Below are 13,134 nucleotides of genomic sequence, written 5' to 3'. Positions count from 1 at the left end.
TATTCACGAGCCCATGTCCAGCGTGTGCCATAATCCCAGCATTTGCTAAACAGAAGAGAATATGGAAGTTCCTGTATTTCTGCTGAGCAGATGTGCTCCCCACAGCCCTAGTGAGGGCCTGGCCTCCACTATCACGGTCATGGGGATAAGCCATGAAATTTTCTCCTGATTCCTGGGTTACTTTATGCCCTGAAGCTTGAAAGCATAAAGCTTTCCGAAGCACTTGGCTTTATCAAATGCTTGTAATTCTGTGTATTTTTATTGCCCATGTGAAGGTTTCCACCAATGTAATTCATAGATTTCTAGCAGAATAGTCTTGATTTCTAGCCATGTGAGAAGAGGATCATAGTCCAGGACTTTTCAGCCTGGGACAATTATATTTTCAATTGGAAGAAACAGCATTTTGTCTATAGACATTTTCAAACCTAAATTATTCTGCTATTTTTGCTTCACCAATTAATTTAATTGATATTTTTATTTCTTGACCTGTTTTTGGATGGAAATGAAAGTTGAAATAACAAGATTCCCTCCAGATTGGAAATTCTGCCTTTTGATTAGGTCTTATGCAGCATGGGATTCTTTTATTGCCTAATTTAACATACACACACGACACACACACATATATATATATATATGCATCTCTCTGTAATGAGCACCTTAGGACCCTAAATAAAAGTTTATTACAATTGAGTGTTACTTGTAACAGCATTTGGCAATTTATGAACAAATGGAGAAATGTCCAATTTTAATCCTGTAGGAATTGTATAGTAACCTCATGGATAAGCTTCATACTGATCAACTCTCAAAAATATCATGTAAGGAATGCAATAAATGCTTGAGAATAGAACACTCATGTTTACAAGCTAAACACAGCTTGTAGTGAAGAAAGTAAGAGAAGTAAAACTATGATACTGAGGTCAGTCTTATGTCCCTGAAGTTTTTCTGTGTGGGAATTTGGCACAAGCAGATCTACTATGGCAAAATTAAAGTTTTTTGAGCATGCTGAACATCCCTTTTAAGCTCCCCAAGACAGCTGTTCAACACTCCCCCTTGTTGCTGCATTCCTCCTCTTCATCTCTGATGTTTGTTGCTTTCCTGACCTTCATCTCTCCAAATCAACTTCTCTGCCTTGCAGACCTTTTCTTCCTTTTTTCTTTCCTTAAACAAAGGTTGACCTATGTATCTTTAAGCATTTAGTTCAAAACCTTTGTTTCACGTTTTACTTTCCCTACTTCCTTCTCTTTCCCCCTCTATCCCCAAGCTTTCCAAGAGTATGGCACTTGCTTTTAGGAGAAGCCCTTGAAGGGAGACAGGGCAAGCAAGGGTGCACCTTCATGGTTAGGAAAACACAGGGGAAAGTAATTTCACTTTATCTCTCTCCCTCTAGCTAATACTGGAAGCTTTTTGTTGAGATTGGCTGTATGATAGTTTAAGTGCTCCTCTTCCCTGGGGGTCAGTGGGGACAATGGGTGTTGAGCACCTCTGAAAATCCTTCTTCTTAGGAAGCCCTGCCTAGAAAGGCTGGGCTAGGTCAGGCTTGGCCCACCTGGCTACAGATCCACTCTGATTTGGGCCTGGTCTCACCCGACATATGCCAACCCAATGGCTCAGCTAGTCTTTGGCTATTTTTGTCTTTTCTTTATGGAGACAGCTTGACTGCTTAACACAGCACTTAATTCTCAGGTCATGATCTGCATGTCTTCAGGTCAGAGGGGAATTTTGGCTTGCCAAGTGTTAAACCTTCTGTGTTTATAAGCATTAAACCTTAATGTGGTTACTGCTCACTGCTCTCTGTGTTTTGTTTCAATCTTGTGAAGACTATGACATTTAGCTTAAGGGCACTGCAGACAGTAACTCATGCTTTGTCTGAGGCATGGCAGATAAAACATTTTCATGCTACTAACATGTTATGGTAATGTGGGACACTACACTGTGTAAATACAAAACCAGCATGTTACAAGGATGAGGTATTTGATATTTTCTTGCCAAAGAAAATATTTACTTATTTTTATAATATTGATTTGTTCATCATTAAAAAACCACTATATTTTGTTAGCTTTTGTGTGAATTAGGGGATGGAATCTTACATTTATTTTAAAAATAAAAACCACGTCATGCAGGCATTTCTACACAATCACTTCCAAAGAACGTTTCTGGTTGGCTTTTCCAGCTGCTGCAGACCTAGCAGCCTGCAGGTGAATGACATGTGGGGAGGACTCACTCTCTTCAATCTTCCCACTTTCTTATTTCTCTAGTAGCTTTGGATCAGCACAAAATTCTTTTCCCACTGAGCATCTGCTGACCTCAGTGATCTGCTGAAGTCCATCAGCCTCTGCTGACCCCAGTGATTTCCCTAAGAGCTAGGGTGTATATGGAGGCTTTCCTGTCCTTAAGACCCCAATGTTAAGAGCCTGTCTCAAACCTCACTGAGTTGATGGCAAGCTTTTAACCAACCTAAACAGGCTTTAAATGGAGTCTTATTGCAGAATTTGCTAGTGGAATACAATGGGGATTTTGTGTCCTGGCATGTTTTGAGCAGGAGTGATTTTTCTGCTGGACAAAGAGGTAAAGCTTTATTTGTATGGGATGGGATCAGTTCCTGATGTGGGTCCAGGGACACACTTGTGTGTAAGAGGCCATGAACAACTCCTTTGAAAGCACTGGGGATTGTTTAAAAGACCATTTGGCAGTTTTAAATCTAGCTACAAAACTGTGTGCAAATCCTCTTTCAAGGTAAGTGGAAAAAAAACAAATCCAAGCTATTAAATTTCTATCCAGAGCACTGTAATAAACAAAGAAGGAAGAAAATACCTAAATACCAAAGAACCATGCAATCATAAGTTTGTAAATATAAGTCTTTTAAGTTCTTGTTTGCCTGGACTCCAACTAATGCCTGGCTGTACACTATACATTTGCAGGTGGTATTTCTGATTGATTTCATCCAAAGCTATCTCTTCTGGTGGAAATGTGTGGATGTGTTACTTTACTTAGCTATATGAGAGGGTCTTGCACAAGTGTTTGGATGAGTTCTGGCTATAAAAAGCAGTGATTATTTTGCCTTGTATGTATTGGTTAAGGGTACAACAAGGTACTTTGCTCTTTTCCATGTTATGGAGGAATTGCTGGCATATTACAATGTGTTATTATTGGAAGCCAAATCCTGACCTCATTTGTAAATGTACAGATTTTATAGAATATGAGAGGCTTGGATGTGTGTAAATGAGATCAGGAGTTTACTTCATTTTTTAGAAATTTAAAGTGAAACACAACCATAGAAAAACAGAGGCGAAAGGGTCCTCAAGAGAACTTCAATCATCTGTGTGTAACAAAGTAGAACCAATTATGCCTGGGTCATTCCTGTCAGCTGTACATTTAACTTGTCCTAGAAGACAACACAGGACAGGAAAATCAAGATGATCTATTCCAATGCCCAGATGATATATTCCAATGATTCAGAGTTGAGTTTTTCTTAAGTAAAATCTGAATATTCCCTACTGCAATCTTAGCCCTATTCCTTTTTGTCCTATCTACCCTGCAGTATCACACTCCCAATTTTTATAGTTTTAGGAATATTTTCAGGAATATTTTCCTGTGTTGTCTGGAGGTGTTCACAGACATCTTTTTCAACAGAACAATTGTAATTTAATTAAGGTGCTATGAGGCAACAAGAATAGAAACTATTAAGTCTATTAAAAATAGTCATATTTCTGCTTATCAGTGTAATAGCAAACCAATTTAATTAAATGCATTGGCTCAGTCAAGTGAGTTTGTAGTCTGAATTTGCCATTCCTGTTAATGGAGCAAAACTTGTTTATTTTCAGGGATTCTAGAAATTAATGTAACCATTTTCCAAGAATGGCTGTTGTCAGCAGACTGATAGTAGTGTTGAATCACTTGTGTTGTTTGTAACAAGGATTTCTATTCCTGAAGAGGTACCCATTGAGAGGCAGGAGAATGTGCAGTTACAGACTGTGATGGGCATGTATGATGCTGATGACTTGAAGAGGACAGAAGTCCTTTTAAAAGAAAACCAGACAGACCACAGAGAGAAGGGGATTCAAGGTAGGGCACCATGGACTTGGCAAAGGAGATGAATATTTTGTCCTTGTAAAGGAAGCTTTCTAAAAATGCCTCACTGCTGGCTTTGCTCCACTGACATTATTGAAGCTGGAAGACATAGTAATAGCCTAAAAGATCAAAAGCGTGAGTGGGAGCTCTCTGCTGTGCCATACTGGTGGAGCTGCAGAAGGTCTCAAAACAGTGGGAAATCCTTAGTGAACATCCCTACTATAGACAGGACCCCATGGAGATTCTAGGAGTTAAACGTGCAGAAAATAAAAATATGGTAAGGGAGTGTGAGAGATGCAGTGCAGACCATTCCCAATAGGAGTAAAAAAACATAGCTTAAAATATAATATAGGGAATATAATTGAACAAGATGGTTTTTGAATGAACAATAACCTTTAAATTCTTTAGTGTGTGCTCTCTGAGCTGTAGAATGTTCTGATTGTTAAGGCAATTAGCTTTTAAAAATAGTTATTTTTTTAGATTTTAATTACATGCTGCATTTTGCCTTTGTTATTAGATGGGGTCAGTAAGGTTACTGAAGTAATTATTGCGCTCTGCTTGGCACTGGTTAAAGCATGACTGGAGTAACTGCATTCAATTCTGTATGAAAAATGTGGACAAATTGAAGAATTTAGAGTGGAAGAAAGATAGTAAGAAGTCTGGCATTCAGATCTAAGAGGAAAGGTTAAGATAACTTGGCACCTTTAGCCAAAAGGCAAAAGTAGAGTGTGAGGAACATAATAAAGGGAGACATAAAGGAATGTTATAAAGAGGACAAGGATCAATTATTCTCATTAGTCAACAAAGATGGGACAAATAATAATTGGCTGAAGCAGAAGGGAAGTTTTAGGTTAAATATTAGGCAAAACTGTAGAAGAACTGTTCGGCAGTTGGACAAGCTGCCAAGAGCCGTTGGGCAATCGCTGTCGTTGGAGTTATTCAAGGCCAGACACCCATCTGCAGGAACAGTTATAGAATAATTAGATCAATCCTGCCACAGACAGAAGGGTAGGGTCCTTCTGCCCTCAGTGACCAAGATTTTGTTATGGATCTACTTTTTCAGGATTCATGCCCACCTGCTATTTTGTAAACTATGGTGTCTGCTTCAGCCACTTCTAAAATCAAGAAGGAGAAGCAACAATTTAAAGCTGCTCTTCATAGGGTCAGAAAACATGTGAGACATAAAATTATCCCCTGATCTGTGGCCATGCATTTCTTTTTATGGCTTTTTAGAATGAGACTTCCTCTCCTCTGGGCGTCTCTGCTTTGTCCCTTTGAACATAGGAGCTCTGGGAGCATAAAGTAGTAGCCAAAACAGAGTAGAATGGCTTTGGACTTATTCATTGCTATTCACTACTTTATGGCAGCTTTTAGAAGTTGAATTGTAAATAATGTCTGTGTTTTATTGACAATATGCTCCTCATCTTCCCTACTACTTATATGGAAGAAACCAATCAAGCCAAGTGCAAACTCTGCCTTTGTGGTATCAGCAGATCTCTTCCCATGGATCTGTTGAGATGCTGAAAACAAAGCAAACCAGGAGTAACTCTACAAAAATTTGCTGTGCTATAAAATGTTTGCCAGCTGGATTGGACCCAAAGATTGGCCTGGACAGGTTCTTCTTCCAACTCCATAGCGAATGTCAAGGCATGGCTCCAAATACTGGTCACTGTGTTTGCAAGCAGAGCAGATCATTTTTAGAGGTACATCACGCTGTTTTCAGCACATCCGAGATTGGAATCTGGCTGCATGATGGACAAAAAAAGAGATAGCTTACATTTGCTCTGAGAGGCACTGCAGAGATGATACAAAGGGCAGTGAGCTAATTTGTATTGCAAAGAGTAGTCTTAAAATGGTAATTACATATGCAATTATAAACCATGAGCCCAGCTTGTTTATTTTTCCCCTCTAGTGCTAATGAAAAACAAAGTAGTCATAGTGTTTTGTGAGATTCTGGTGCAATGAAAGCAATCATTTGGCTGGCTAACTGGGAGGCAGAGGCACAATATGACACTGGTTGTGTTAAAAAAAATAAGAAAGAAAAAAAAAAGGAAAGAAAAAGAAAAAATAATGAATAAAAGATAGCCAGTGACAAAGATTTTAAATCCCCAGAATAATGGCAGACTTGTACAAAATTCTTGTGTTTGCTAAGCCTCATAACACTGAGCAACCTCTAGTGTCTGGAATGCCTTGGCTAGCTGTGCTCTGTCTACTTCTAGGTGGTAATGTTGTCTCAGAGATACAGGGATATCTCTGCAATGGAGATAATCTCTCTGCTGAGTCAGGAGACCAGAAAATGGTCAAAGAGCAGGAGATGCCATTGCAATGTGATGCATCACCCAATGTGTAATGTGAACAACCACATGACTGGAACCATGGGATGCCTTCCCTAAACTCCATTGTTCTTTTTTCCCCACACTCCCATTTCCTGTGACACAAAGAAAAAGGTGCTGAGGTGCCTTTAGGGGAGCTGTCTGGTGACTTGGGAACCCTGGGAAATCTAAGCAGGCAAAATCCCCCCCGAGGAATCAGCCACGGGTCTGTGTGATGGCTGGTTACTTCCAGCCAAGAGGCAGGAAGGGTTGATAGTCTTGCAATTTGCTCCCCATTATGGACCTTGTACGCCCAGGAACTCTGTAAGGAACCACAGCAGATTCATCTCCTGGCTTCACTCTCCCTCAGTTTGAGGATGCTCAGATCATTTTCTGCAAAGCATGTAAAGGGACAGGGAAGATGCTTTATGCAGGCTTGGTTTTCTGCCCTCGTAGTGTTGAAGAGGACCATTTTGTACTATTAACTCTGTATTTATTTTCTAAAAGCAGATTGTACTCTCGATGAAAAACTAATATTTAAGCAGACAATGGCTTTTGAATTCAGTTATCATTGGAAAATATTATATATATATATATATATATATACATGTCTAAGAGGTCATGCATCTAACAGGGGGGAATGAACCTTTTCTTCTGTAACATCTATTAATGAGTCTACGTGCAAAACTTCATCAAATGGTTTTTGGAACTATAAACCCTTCCTTTCTTGGCTTAGTTCTTCAGGCTTTGCTAACCCACTTTTTTTTTTTGATGCTGTGTCATCCTGGACTAATTCACATGTGAAAGTGAAGGGGAAGAGTACCTTCACCACCCCTTCAGTGCTGAGCTGAAGTGGTCTGGAGGACCAAGGGGCCAGGCATTTCCATCTCAGTGTGGAAGGCAAGGCAGTCCTAACACCACCAGGACTTAATAGCTCAGAGCTGCTTGGTGTGGCCATCCCCTTTGTGCCTGTGGGTCTACTTGCCTGCTAGAACCCCTCTGTAACCTCGGGCACCCTTGAGACCCAACCCCCTCACTTTTAATTCACCGGGGAACTTGTGACATAACAGCATTAAGCCTCTGCCTGCTCTGGCTTTTTCTGTGAAGGAGATGCTTTAAACAAGATTTCTGCTGTAAAGTTGAAAGACTAGAGGAAGAAAATCTGACATGACTTAGGGGTAGCACAAACGAGTCATAGGAAACTCACTCTAGAGATATCTCCAGAGACTAGTCAAGACAAAAGTTACAGCACAAGCATTTGGAAGGGGGCCACTGCAAACAATTTGTCCTCATTCCAGTTGAGCAACTGTAAGCAGGGACATTTTCAACACAGGCCATTTAGGGACAGAAGGAAAGATTGGATGGCACTAAAAGAAACTACACAAATACGTGGTGATAGGATGACTCGGCCACCCGCCACACATACTCTGCTGCTTCGTTTTTCTTTCTCCTGTCATCCCGACATCTGAAAAGGTTCCACCCCAGCACAGCAGCACAGCACAGCGGAGACTGGAATAAATTAACTCCAGGTGACAAAACCACCTTCCTCATCTGGCCTCTGTTTGCAAGGAAGGAGGACAGAGGTCATATGTGTGTCAGGAGCTGAGGACAACGGGGTGAAAAAGGAGCTGAGGACAACAGGGTGAAAAAGAAGCTGAGGACAACGGGGTAAAAAAAGATTTTCCTCGTCTAAGTGAGCAATATAGCAAACATAGGGAGAAAAGATACTTTGCTCTGTATTTTCTCCCTGAGTTTTTGGGTTTAAGGGACTGCAGTCATCCTGTTTTTTTGAGGAAATACTCGAATACCGTTATTTCAATTTCTTTAATCCTTCTCCTCCCCCCTCATTTACAAGCTGTTCCTGCTCTACTATTTTCCTCAGCATGCCAAGGCACCATACCTTTCTGTGGAAAGTTTCTGCCACCCTCTCTGATTTTGTATTCATGCCGCATAAATAAGAACAAGACCTCCCTCCAGCACCTTGGCATGATGTGGAGAGCTGGGTGGGAGGATGGTGCGTGATAGAAATATTATGTAAGCAAGGTTTGAATGTCTGTAGCCCTAGCTCTAGACAGCCACAGTTATCCACAGATATTTTAAAACTGCTTCTTTTTTCTTTTTTCTTTCCCTTTCTGAGCATCACATCACAATACGGTTTCATTCAGTGAAGAGCTGGCATTCAGGGGCTGGATGGCTTAACTGGCCCAGATGGGGTGCCTTTCATCTGTAGGTCATTGCTTTGAATTCTGCCCACATTTTTGGCTACTAGGAGTTCTTCTCTTCTGACGGCAGTGCAGCAGCATATGCAAAATTGCTAGGAAGTCTCTGATCCTAGACACCATGTCTAGATCATAAAAGCTACCATAACAATGAGTCTAAATGGCACCCCTCTTGGCAGCTGAGGCAGAGGCCAAGCAATAAAAGGACTATGGAGAATGGGCTACTGTCTAGCATCTATAAGCTAAAAGTGAGGAACACTACTGAGGGAGTGTGAGAAAGTATGCACAGCCCATGAAGGCTCCTTTGGATGAAGAAAGAGGATTTCAGTCTCCTAGGCTGAAAGGCCAACACCTTTTAATAGCAGACGAATCATTTACAAATGCGAGAACAAAACCATTGTTAGTCCTCGTGCCTTTAACAATGCTGCTTCCTGTTGGCATCTTTTGCTCACCAATAACACAGTCCCGTGATTTGTATCTCCACAGTGCTACACAAGCACTAACTAATTAATCCTTTTTCACCCCTTTGAGGCAAGCGATTTTTTATTTTTAATGGTCTGTAGTGGAAACATCTTCCATAAAACAGATTGCAGATATGTTTATAAAGGCTACATTATGCTGACTACACAGTAGATGCTACCATTAGTATTTGTCCTTTTGATACAGCTATTCCAGTTCAGGTAGTCTACACCCAGTTATATGTTCTGCTGAACGGAGGTCTTAATTAAAATAAATGAGCACTAAATCTCAGGAAAAAAAAAACCAAAACCAAGTCAGAGTAGGCCAGGGTTACAATATAATGATACGAAACAAACAAACAGCCCCTCCTTTCTGCCTCCCAAACAAATCAACTCTCCTTCACTGGAATAATCTCTGGCTGTCTGACCTTATTTATTCAGATGCTGACATGAATCATCATCTGAACAAGTACTCCCTCCTACACCTGCAGTACTTGGGGTTATAGCTCTCCTTGGTTTTCTGCAGCAATAAGATCTCAGTGTTACTTGGAGCCGTCTCCATCTGGCAGGCCATGAAGTCCACAAAAGCACAGAGGTCTTTCTGTAAAAAATGGAGACAGCCCAGATTGCTTTCCATTTACACAACATCTCAAGAGGACTCCAGACTTCTCTCTATTGCAGTTACAGTCAAGTGTGCAGTCTTTCTCTCTCCTATCTACTTTTTGTGTGATGACCTCTTCTTGGGGTAAAGAACTGCGTGGGTGAGTTTGGGGGGAGGGGTTGTTCTTCTCTGGAAAGCCAAATTGCAGGATGCAGCACATCTTGAGCTTGGCAGCCTTTCACGCTTCCCCAAGAGGCAGCTGAAGGGCCCAAGCAGGGGTAAGACGTTATCAGTTCACTTCTACCCTGCCAGAGCATATCTTTACACACACAGAGTGACACACTGCCTGCACCAGTTGATCTTCGAGGGCCAAAGGAGGTCCTTGGCTGGCAGCTCAGGGAATATCTCGTGTCATCTGAATGCTGTTACAAGGCTCAGTACTTAACGAATGAGTAGCTCTGCAGCGTTAGCCATAAAGTGTGTACAAAAGTGAAGGCAGAAGTTAAACATTATGCTATCTGCCAGTCATTCATTGTTTGGAGAGAATATCCCAAGAGCATGGCTGAACATTGGTGTCATAAAGATCTATACGTTGCTGTTGAAATGAGGTAATTTGTCACCATCTGGGATTATACCACTAGCAGTATATGAATGTATTCAGCTCCATGTTTCAGCCATATGGAAAAAGTGTAACATAGTGAGAAATTCAATCCTTTAATGGAATCCAGAGCACCCTCCAGAATGTTTTCCTTAGTTTTATTTCTTTGCAATGCAGGCTTAATAACCACTGATGTAGCATTTAAATTGGAAGAGATGCGACATCTAGATAAGATGGGAGATCTGCTGATAGGAAAATCCCTTGCTGTTTCAGTGGAAAAACCCACCAGGCTTACTAGACCCAGAGGAAGGGTATGGAACAGCTGTGGCATGCATTAACCTCTTTTGACTTTTGTCTCTGTAGACACCCTGAAGGGCTCCCTTATCACAACAGAAATATTCTCAAGTAAATATCACTCTGGAAAATGTCACCCCTTTCATGCAATGAACATGCAAAGTTCTAAAAGTATAAAAAACCCTGTGATTTGTGACAAAGTCCTGATGGTGCACAAGAAAGCACAAGTCATTGTCTCCTTCCCTATCACCTACCCCTCTTTATAGACTAGATTTGTCATAGAGAATTTGTGTCGATACGACCTCACGGCTTGTAGGAGATCACGTTGGCCCTTGCAAATCCATTCGCAGCTGTAACACATCAAAATGGACATAAATATAAACTCAAAAGCAAAAATGTTTTTTTCCATAGTCTTTCCTGGTGGTGCCAGACTAGCTTCCCCATTGCTGAATAGAGTATATGAAGATGGATGTTAGGTTGTTAAGGATCTGGAGTGATGCTGGTGAAGCTGGGAGGAGTTCGTGTAAGAAATTAGCTCTACTGATTGAGAAGCAATGCTGTCTGGACCAAACTCTGCTTCTGGCTGGGTGTTGTCAGGAGTGCCTGAAGGAATTTGATGTAATTTTGAGTGTCACATCTCCACAAATACATATCTCTGTTCTTGAGATGTACTTGCCATGGCATTGTAGCCTAATCCCAGAAAAATGAAAATAAACCCTGAAAGAAATGGTGGGGTTTTCTGAGGCCAGGAGCAAATAATACATGTTGCTGTCTGGGAAAGGTACAAATAGCTGCAGCTCAGTGCAAAAGACTACATTATGGCTATATCTGGCTTAAGTGCTACATAGCTCTGTGGGCTGTTAACAGATGTTGCCAGAGCAACATGTTATGACAAGCTGTGTTGTATTTCTGAACCCAGTAATGTTACTGGCACCACCTCCTCCATCTGCCAGTGAATGGGAGTTACCTTTGGTTAAGTTCACAGCCCATCCCAAACAAATACCCTTGAAGCTCCATATGTGGATCTAATGAGGCTCTGAGCTAAGTTCAGTGTGTGTGACAAATAGTCCTCTGATAACCAAATTTTCCTTGTTGTTGTATAGATCCATAGAGCTTGTCAGGATATTTTAAGGGCTACATTTTCAGAGGTAGACCAAGGGGAGCATTTAACAATAGGGAGGAAGTACAGCTTGGCAGAAAATGGGGAAAGGGGGATGGAAAGAGGCAGATGAACTCTGCAATAAAGTAGTCATGTGGCAGTCCTATGCCTATATCTATATTCTCAATCAGACAAAGAAGGGATCTGTACTCAGGTAGGTAGATAATTTGCAATATAATTGAATTTGGTTGGGTAGACCCCTTTGTGTCTCATTTCTTGTAGAAAAGCTTAAACTCATTGCAATTAGTTTCAGGAAATTTTTTTAGAAAACTCTTTTTTTTAAAAAACATTAAATCAATCAATTTACAGCTGTATTAGGTTATTTTCTCTCCTTATGAAAACCCTGGAAATAAGCTTTTTGGGAGATGGTATGAATCGTGCAGTACATGATACCTCAGCTATTCAGCCTAGAAGAGGATAAGCTTTTCACACAGTGAAACAGATAAATCAATGGCAGTGATGTAGGGAGGTAGTAAAGTCTGTGGGAAAAAAAACACTTAGCATTCTGTAAGTCAGAATTCTGTATTGTGTTGCTTAGTTTCTTTTCTTTCTTTCTAATACAGAAGAGAAAACAATGCAGAAACTCACCAAAGAAATTCCCTCCTTATTGGCCCTTCCTGATCAGTAGCCAGAAGTGAGGAAAAATGAACAAAGGCTCCTTCCAAAGGACAGCAATGGTAATGGGTGCAGCTTGTGACAGCCCTCACTGACCCATCTTTCTTGGTTTGTGTGAGTCAAAGCAAAGAGTAATTGTATTGTAGTTCTTCATGTTTTGGTTTCTTGACAGAACAATAACACTGAAAGGATAAACGAAGTGATAAAATAAGCAAATCCTCTAACACTTTTATTATCTAATTGATTCTTTCTCCCAGGCACTGTCTGCTCAGTAGCAGGATAGTGACTTGCAGTTTGTCAAAAGCAGCAGTTCGCTGGACCTGGAGACAGAAATGCTTTGAACAAGATGAAACAGGCATTTCAACAACTTTGCAAAAACTGGGCATTTAGTCTCTGCAAATTTGATATGCTAAAAATAACTGTGTCTCATGATCTGTGATCAGAAGCCACACTGGGCACGGTTGGCCAAAGCCAACAAACGAATGGCATGGGCCACCATTGTCAAGAGAAAAGGCTGATGCAGACCACAAGTAGCTTATTCCAAAAAGCAAATAACCTTGAGGATCTGATCTACAAAAGTGCTGAAGTAAATGGGAGTTGTGGTTGCTCAACACTTCCACGGGTCAGGCTGCTCTGTCCTCATTAGCCATGCTGCTGCTAAATCCTATAAAGTCTGACACTCCTTTGGATGCAGATAAGCTATCGTGCGGGAGTATCCCAACTCCTCCCTGCCAAGGCCCACAGTCCTTCACCAAACAAAAGCCCCTAGAATACAACACTGGTATTCATTTTTGGTAGCCTAACATCTGC

At 41.0% G+C, this 13,134-nt stretch overlaps 1 protein-coding gene across 1 annotated transcript in view; it reads right to left on the bottom strand.

Annotated features, from left to right (window-relative positions):
- LOC146767406 (uncharacterized) overlaps positions 1-13,134 on the bottom strand; it is a 99,333-nt gene that overhangs the window by 19,167 nt on the left and 67,032 nt on the right. Inside the window, exon 3 of the mRNA XM_085582394.1 lies at positions 1-13,134. This exon is cut by the window's left edge and continues 19,167 nt beyond it; it is cut by the window's right edge and continues 22,390 nt beyond it. The gene's annotated coding sequence lies outside the window, so the exon portion shown is untranslated.

This window comes from Lonchura striata, chromosome 5, assembly GCF_050655825.1.
Source record: "Lonchura striata isolate lonStrDom1 chromosome 5, ASM5065582v1, whole genome shotgun sequence".
Taxonomy (NCBI): domain Eukaryota; kingdom Metazoa; phylum Chordata; class Aves; order Passeriformes; family Estrildidae; genus Lonchura; species Lonchura striata.
This window is presented reverse-complemented; position numbering and strand designations above follow the sequence as displayed.